This window comes from Nycticebus coucang, chromosome 7, assembly GCF_027406575.1.
Source record: "Nycticebus coucang isolate mNycCou1 chromosome 7, mNycCou1.pri, whole genome shotgun sequence".
Lineage (NCBI taxonomy): Eukaryota > Metazoa > Chordata > Mammalia > Primates > Lorisidae > Nycticebus > Nycticebus coucang.
In genome coordinates this window covers 56,371,274-56,378,265 of record NC_069786.1, presented here as the reverse complement: position 1 = coordinate 56,378,265, position 6,992 = coordinate 56,371,274, and the positions used below count along the sequence as shown (strand labels likewise).

The 6,992-nt window shown below is 37.4% G+C and overlaps 1 non-coding gene across 1 annotated transcript; it reads left to right on the top strand.

Annotated features, from left to right (window-relative positions):
• The first annotated feature begins 6,547 nt into the window (after positions 1–6,547).
• LOC128591065 (small nucleolar RNA SNORA38) lies at positions 6,548–6,678 on the top strand. The gene has a single exon (XR_008381501.1). It is a non-coding gene; the product is annotated as a small nucleolar RNA SNORA38 (small nucleolar RNA).
• Positions 6,679–6,992: the final 314 nt, after the last annotated feature.

The following is a 6,992-nucleotide window of genomic DNA, read 5'->3' as shown; positions in this document are numbered from 1 at the left end:
GCCCTACTATTCAGAGGAAAGCAGTTTTCCCTTCATCCCTTTTCCACTGTGCCTGTGTGTGTTTAACAAGAAATGAGTGACAGCCAGGCCACCCACCACCCCGACTACATCCTTGCCCTAGTTTTTCTTCTCCTTGAAACAGAGGAAGCCACTTCTTCAACATGTGGAATTCTCTTTATCCTGCCCCTTTGTGCCCCAACACCATGACTGAGTATCCTTGATTGGCACTGGCAATGGAATATGGTCCTGTTCTCTGCTACACCAACACCACTGGACTCATCAATCAGAAATCTAATCCTCAGTAGTTCACAAAGTGGCTTCCTGAGATTCTTTTCTCATGTACCCGTAGAGCTCAGCCTATGACATCAGTCTCAGCAAGTAAACAACAAGCCACATATTTTCATGTCAGAAATGCCATAAGGGTGCTAATTCTTTTATATGCCTCTAAACAAACAGAATGATTTTCTGTCAAGATTTTCATTTTTTTAGAGTACTATAGTCCCTTTCAGATTGACAAGGAAGGATATTTTTGTGAATGTAAGATTGAAGCTAGCATAGCTTTGTTCACCATTCTATCAGTGAAAGTTGAATTGAGAAAAGAGAAACTACTTCAAATATTTCAGACAGAGGAAATTTAATACAGTGAATTGGTTCCATCATGATGGAAGAGCTAAGAAGCTAAATAGAGAATGGATTTAACCCAGAGATTAGCAACAGCAGGAAGCCACAGCATCCCTAGAGAGAAAGTGGTGGTACGAAAACGGAGAAGCCAGTCCTTTCAGCTGAAGTGAGAGGGATGAAGGAGGATCCCTGGGGAAACTGGGACCAAGCAGAAATGCAATCACTGCAGGGAACCATCCCATGAACCAGAAATAAAAAGGAAGAAATACCCTGGCTGCTTCCTTCTTCCTGTAATCTAATCTCTCCCTAGGCTTTGACTGATGGGATTAGCTGGAAACCAAGTGCAAGGAAGCCTGGAAAACATTTGCAGAAGGGTAGAAGATGAATCTAGAAGTTGTACCCATCTTCTCTTGCAGAAATTAAGTAAGCATAGAGCTAATTAACATCAATTCAATGACAGATCCAGATTTACATAGAATTATGCTCCAGTCATCTAGAATGGATGACCACTCATAAAAAGTTAGCTCCAATCTAAATAACTAAAGTGTAACAGAGGCAAATTAAAGAAATAAAAAAAAAAAAAAAACCACATAAGAAACCAGCTATTGCAAGCATTCTATTACCTCTGGGATCCTGTGGTTGGCAAAATGATGAGTCTCCAAAGACGTACAAGTCCTACTTCAAAACTTGTGCGAATGTTATTTTACATGGCAAAAAAACAAAGATGTGACCAAGGACCTTGCAATTGAGAGATTATCTTAGACTATCTGGGTAGGCTCAATCTAATCACAAGTCTTTAAAACTGGAGGACTTTCCATTAGCTTAGATCAGAAGTCTTGTAATCATCCTTGATTCCCTTTTTTATTCACCCCTTCAAAACATAAAAACATCTCAAAGACAATAAGCATATCTAGCAACACCATATCAATTTTTCACTAAAAGGAACCAAGAACTCTCGATATGCCTAATTCTTGGGCTGGGACTTGGATAGTACAAAATAATTCTAGACCATCTTACTGTATCAAAAGTGAGAAAATGATCAAATTCAGAGAGGGATGTGTCAAAAGGACACAGGAGCCAGTTTGAAAAGATTCCCACTGACCAAATCTCAGATAATTTGAGCATTTAAATAAATAATGATGTTGGGATTATAGTGGGTTATAACCCATTGAATAAAATAAGAGGGCATGTCATGAATTAATTGATAGAGGGAGCAAAAAATGCTTTGCTTCAGTAGAGTAGAAAGCCAATGAATATATCTAGAAAAAATGATAGAATTAGAAAAGTCCGCATTTGGCATTGTAATAATTATCCTGCAATTAATGGAAGAGTCAGCAATGCATGCTAAACCTAGTGGGTGAAAATTTGACAAGTAGCAGGATATTTATCATATAGTTTCAAAACTTCCCCAGAAGGGCGGCGCCTGTGGCTCAAGGAGTAGGGTGCCGGTCCCATATGCCGGAGGTGGCGGGTTCAAACCCAGCCCTGGCCAAAAAACCACAAAAAAAAAAAAAAAAAAAAAAAAAAACTTCCCCAGAAGACACTTACTAATTTAAAAGAGAAAAATAGTAACTTCAAATTGGGGAAACCTGGCAGACACCATTTTAACCAAGTAACCTTAACAGAAATGGGACAGATCGCCAACATGTGCTTCCCACTATTTGATGCGCTATGAAGGACACAGCATCACTTCTGAGCCAAAAGTGTATTCCTGCCAAAAATGCAAAACCTATACCTAATCATGAGAAAACATCAGACAAACTCAAATTGAGGGGCATTTTAAACAATAAAACAAAAACCGGCCAGCATACTTTAAAAATGTCAATGTTCCTAAGGACAAAGAAAGACTGAGGAGCTATTTCATCTTTAATCTGACCTAGCTCCTCACTGAAGAGAAATGACAACTGAATGCAACACATGTATGAGCCAAGATTTTCTTTTGCTTTAATGAATATAATTGGGACAGTAATGAAATCTGAATAAGGCCTGTACATTAGATAATATTATTGTATCAGTGGTAATTTCCTGATTTTGATAACTGTTCTGGGGTTATGTGAGAGAAAAAGAGAGAGAGAGAAAAAAGGAGGTGCATAGAAGTATACATGATAACTTACTGTATTATTCTTGAAACTTGTCTATAAGCTTAAAATTATGTAAAAATAAAAATATTTTTTAAGTTATATATATCAACATATGTAAATCCAGATTCTTTTTTTCTATGCCCTATGTATTTATTATACACAGTACATACTTAGAATTTATTCATTTTTATTATTATATAGTAGTCTGTTAAGAATGCATTTCCCTCAGTTTGTTTAAAATATTGATGGATATTGGGACTTATGCAAGTTTTTTTGTTATTGTTGTTTGCTTGCCTATGTTATCACTAATGGCAGATAAGAATATAATTGAATTTATTCCCAGTATAAATACACAAGTTTTTCTTCATTGTATATATTTAGGAGTAGAAGTCCTAGGTCATGGAATGTGTGCATCCTCAAATCTACAAGATAATGTCAAACTTTTTTCTGAAGATGTTGTCTAGCATGTTATTAGAATTATATCTTAGATTACATTACTCTTCTCTTCTAAACACTGTTGGTTTCCTGTCTTGTTGAGAATAAAACTTGAACTTCTTATTGAGGCCTTCAATGTTTTACTTGATGTAATCCTTTCCTGTTTCTTTGAACTTGTGACACCTTTATCCCTCCTACTCTGGACTAGCCACATGCATTCTTTATCTTTTTATCTTTCAAAGACAGAATCAACAACACTTTGCTCTTGCCCACAACACTCTTTCTCCAGATATTTGCTTGGGTTGAGTTCTCATTCATTCAAATCTTAATTGAGATGTTACTTCTCACAAGAGACCTATTTTACCTGGTGGTAAGAGGAATAATGGACTCACCAAAAAGTCCACTCCCCAATCCCCTGGAAACTGTGAATATGTTATTTTATGTGGCAAAGGAGAATACATTATCTTACTTGGAAAAGGAGAATTAAGGTTGTAGATGGAATTAAGGTTGCTAATAAACTGAACTTCAGATAAAGAGATTGTCCTGGATTATCTGAGTGGGCCCAATCTAATTACCTCAACTCTTAAAATCAGAGAACCTTTCCTGGCTGTGGTCAGAAAGAAACATACAATGAACAAAGGGTCAGAAAGATGTGATGTTGCTGGCTTTGATGATGGAGGAAGGGGACCACAAGTCAAGAAATGTGATAAGGCTTGGTGCCTGTGGCTCAAGTGGCTAAGGCCCCAGCCACATACACCTGAGCAGGTTCGAATCCAGCCTGGGCCTGCCAAACAACAATGATGGCTGCAACCAAAAAATAGCCCGGCGTTGTGGCGGGCGCCTGTAGTCCCAGCTACTTGGGAGGCAGAGGCAGGAGAATCGCTTGAGCCCAGGAGTTGGAGGTTGCTGTGAGCTGTGATGCCATAGCACTCTACTCAGGGTGACAGCTTGAGGCTCTGACTCAAAAAAAAAAAGAAAGAAAAGAAAAGTATCCAGGATCTGGAAAAGGCAAGAAAAGAGATTCTCCCCTATAGTCCGCTGATGCCTTTATGCTAGCCCAGTGAGACCAGTATAAGACTTCCAACCTATAGACCTGTAAGATAATAAATTCAAGTTATCTTATATTTTTATTTCGGGTTAATGTGAGGGTACAAACTAGGTTACAGTATTTGCATTTATTACGTACAGCCCCTCTTGTAACTGTGTTCCACACCCAGGAGGTGCTCCATATACCCTTACATTGTGTCTATTAAGTGGGAGCACAGCAATTCCTTCCCCTCCTCCCCTCTACCATCAAGTTATTTTAAATCACTAAATTTGTGCTTATTCATCAAAGCAGCAATAGAAAACTAGTACATACTTAAAATGGCAACTAACCCCAGTTCTCTGTACCCCTCCTGTGCTTTATTTTCCCTCAGAGCCCTCAATAAGACTTGCCATTTTAGTATTATATTTATTTGTTATTATTTAATGTCTGTCCTCAGCAAGTTACAAAAGGCAAAGAGTTTGTCTGCCTTGTGCTCTGCTGTGTCCATGCTACCTTGAGCAGTGTCTGAACAGAATGAATAAGTGTCAATAAATGTTGGTTGAAAAATATTGAATTTGTGAGTTTACATTAATAGGAGCAGCCATTTCTGAAAAGGCTTCTGTGCTATCAACCTGAAATAGCAGATTTAGAATTTGCCATAACACCATCAGTGTGCTTTTCAGATTTTACCCTTAAATAATTTCTATCAGGGTGACTTTCATTTTCCTGCAGTAAAACTCACAAAACAGCAACGAAGTGACGTATGGAGGCTGATTATGTTTAGGACATCCCCCACTGATCAGCAGGAGGAACTCCTGAACCCACTTTAATAAATGGATAGCATTTCACCAATTTCATCTACTGTTTAGAGAACCTCCTCCAGCCATAAATCAGCTCTGTGACCTAAGAACAGGGCCGGGGATTGTCAAAGTCCCTTTACTGAGTAATTCCAGAAATGCCTCAAAGCTTAACAAAGGAGGAATCTGACATTAGAAAGCTGGAATTTACAACCTAAGGAAAAGCCCCAGTAGGGCAAAACAAAACATCAGACTGAAAGCCCCAAGAGACCTTTTCAGTCTTTCTTACAGAAGTCTTCATATCTCTGTAAAAGACTTTTTTCAATGAAGCAAATTAATCCACTAAAATGCAGGCTAAATTGTAACTATGACTATAAATCTTTACCTTCTTTGTCACGATTCTTTCTACTGCTCAGGAGGTGATCATATAAACAAACTGCTGTAGGTCCGTTTGGCTGAAAAAACAGTGAAATGGCATTCTCCCGAAGGACTTGATGGAAACCTTCGGATGCCAAGGGTGAGGCGCTCAGGTCACTTTCTGTGACCTGTGAAGCGTCATGAACTGCCTGGGTAAACACTGAAAAAATTGAACATACCTTTAAGGATGGCAATGTGTTTTAGAGCACAACTTACTCAAGAAGCTATCTTTGATTCCTAATAAGGGCATATATTTCTAAAATAAAAAGCCAAAATGACTTTTTTTATTGGTAAATACATTATGTAGATTTATTGCTTTCATCAAATAAACAATAAAATATTTTGACCTGTTGATTTTTTTCTTTACAACGGCATACCTGTTTGAGTTCCACCTAATTAAAATCACGACTACCAATTATTGCTAAAATCTATACAGACTATTCTTACCCAGTTCGAGTTGCTCATCCAAATCACACCAATACTAGGATATATTCTCAATTGCTATTTTGTTAACTTTTGGTTCGCAGTAACTTAGAGGACATTACGTATGTCTACTGGATAAATTCAGATGTGGGATAGGCTCATGGAGACTGTAAAACAACAATAGCAAAAAATTACATGAGTCTAAATCTTGGTTTAATAAGTGGAATATTTGGTTGCAGGCCACTGAGCAATTAAACAAATATTTATTGAGCCTGGGAGTTATTCATTTTCACAAAAGGTTTTTTGTTTTTTTTTTTAATAAAAATGTATTCTATGAAATGATCTTAACTCTCATTAAGGTTTGCTTCTCACCCCTTGGCCCATGGTCTTACAGCTTTGGAGAATAACATTTTATATTTATAAATGAAGTAGAAGCTGTATGTTTTAACTTTCATCAATGACCTGGCTAAAGAAATAGGAAACTCATCGATTTAGCTGAAGTCATCACCTGGAGAGAAAGTGCACTCCTTACCAGACGGGATTGGAATTCAAAATGACCTTGCTAAGTCAGAGAAACAGATAGATCCAATTAGAAAGACACTCAAGAATGATAAGCACAATAATTACTTTAGAATAAGAACAGAGGAGAAAACATGGGAGAAAAAAAGGGGACACCTGGCAAGAAAATGTGGGTTCGAAAAGACCTAAAAGTTGTGGCACTGAAGCTAATTAAAAAGCATAGAATGTCCTCCTACAAAGGCGTGTCTGTGGTTCCCCATCTTTGGACACGTAAGAATTGGAGGCAAAGAAATGTGGATTTGGAGAAGTCTGGGGCCAGCTTACTCCCCACAGGCTCAAGATCAACCATCCCACATAGAAAAAAAAAAAAAAGCATAGAATGATTATTAGAGTAAGTGAATAATTCAAGCAAGCATAATACATACTACAGGTTTATGTCCATGTGTGGAAGAAGAGTTAAAAAGAGATTTAAAAATTTCTATAAGCTCAGAGAATGAAAATTGGCAGGATGAAACTTTTGTAAGAAGATGGTTTTGAAAAAGGGAATTTTAATTTATTCAACATCTAATATGTGTTGAGTAATGGAAGTACAAAGAAACAGAAAAGTATTTGCATGTGCTCTCAAGGAGCCAAGAAATTGATAAAGGAAATATAAGTAAACAAATAATTGCA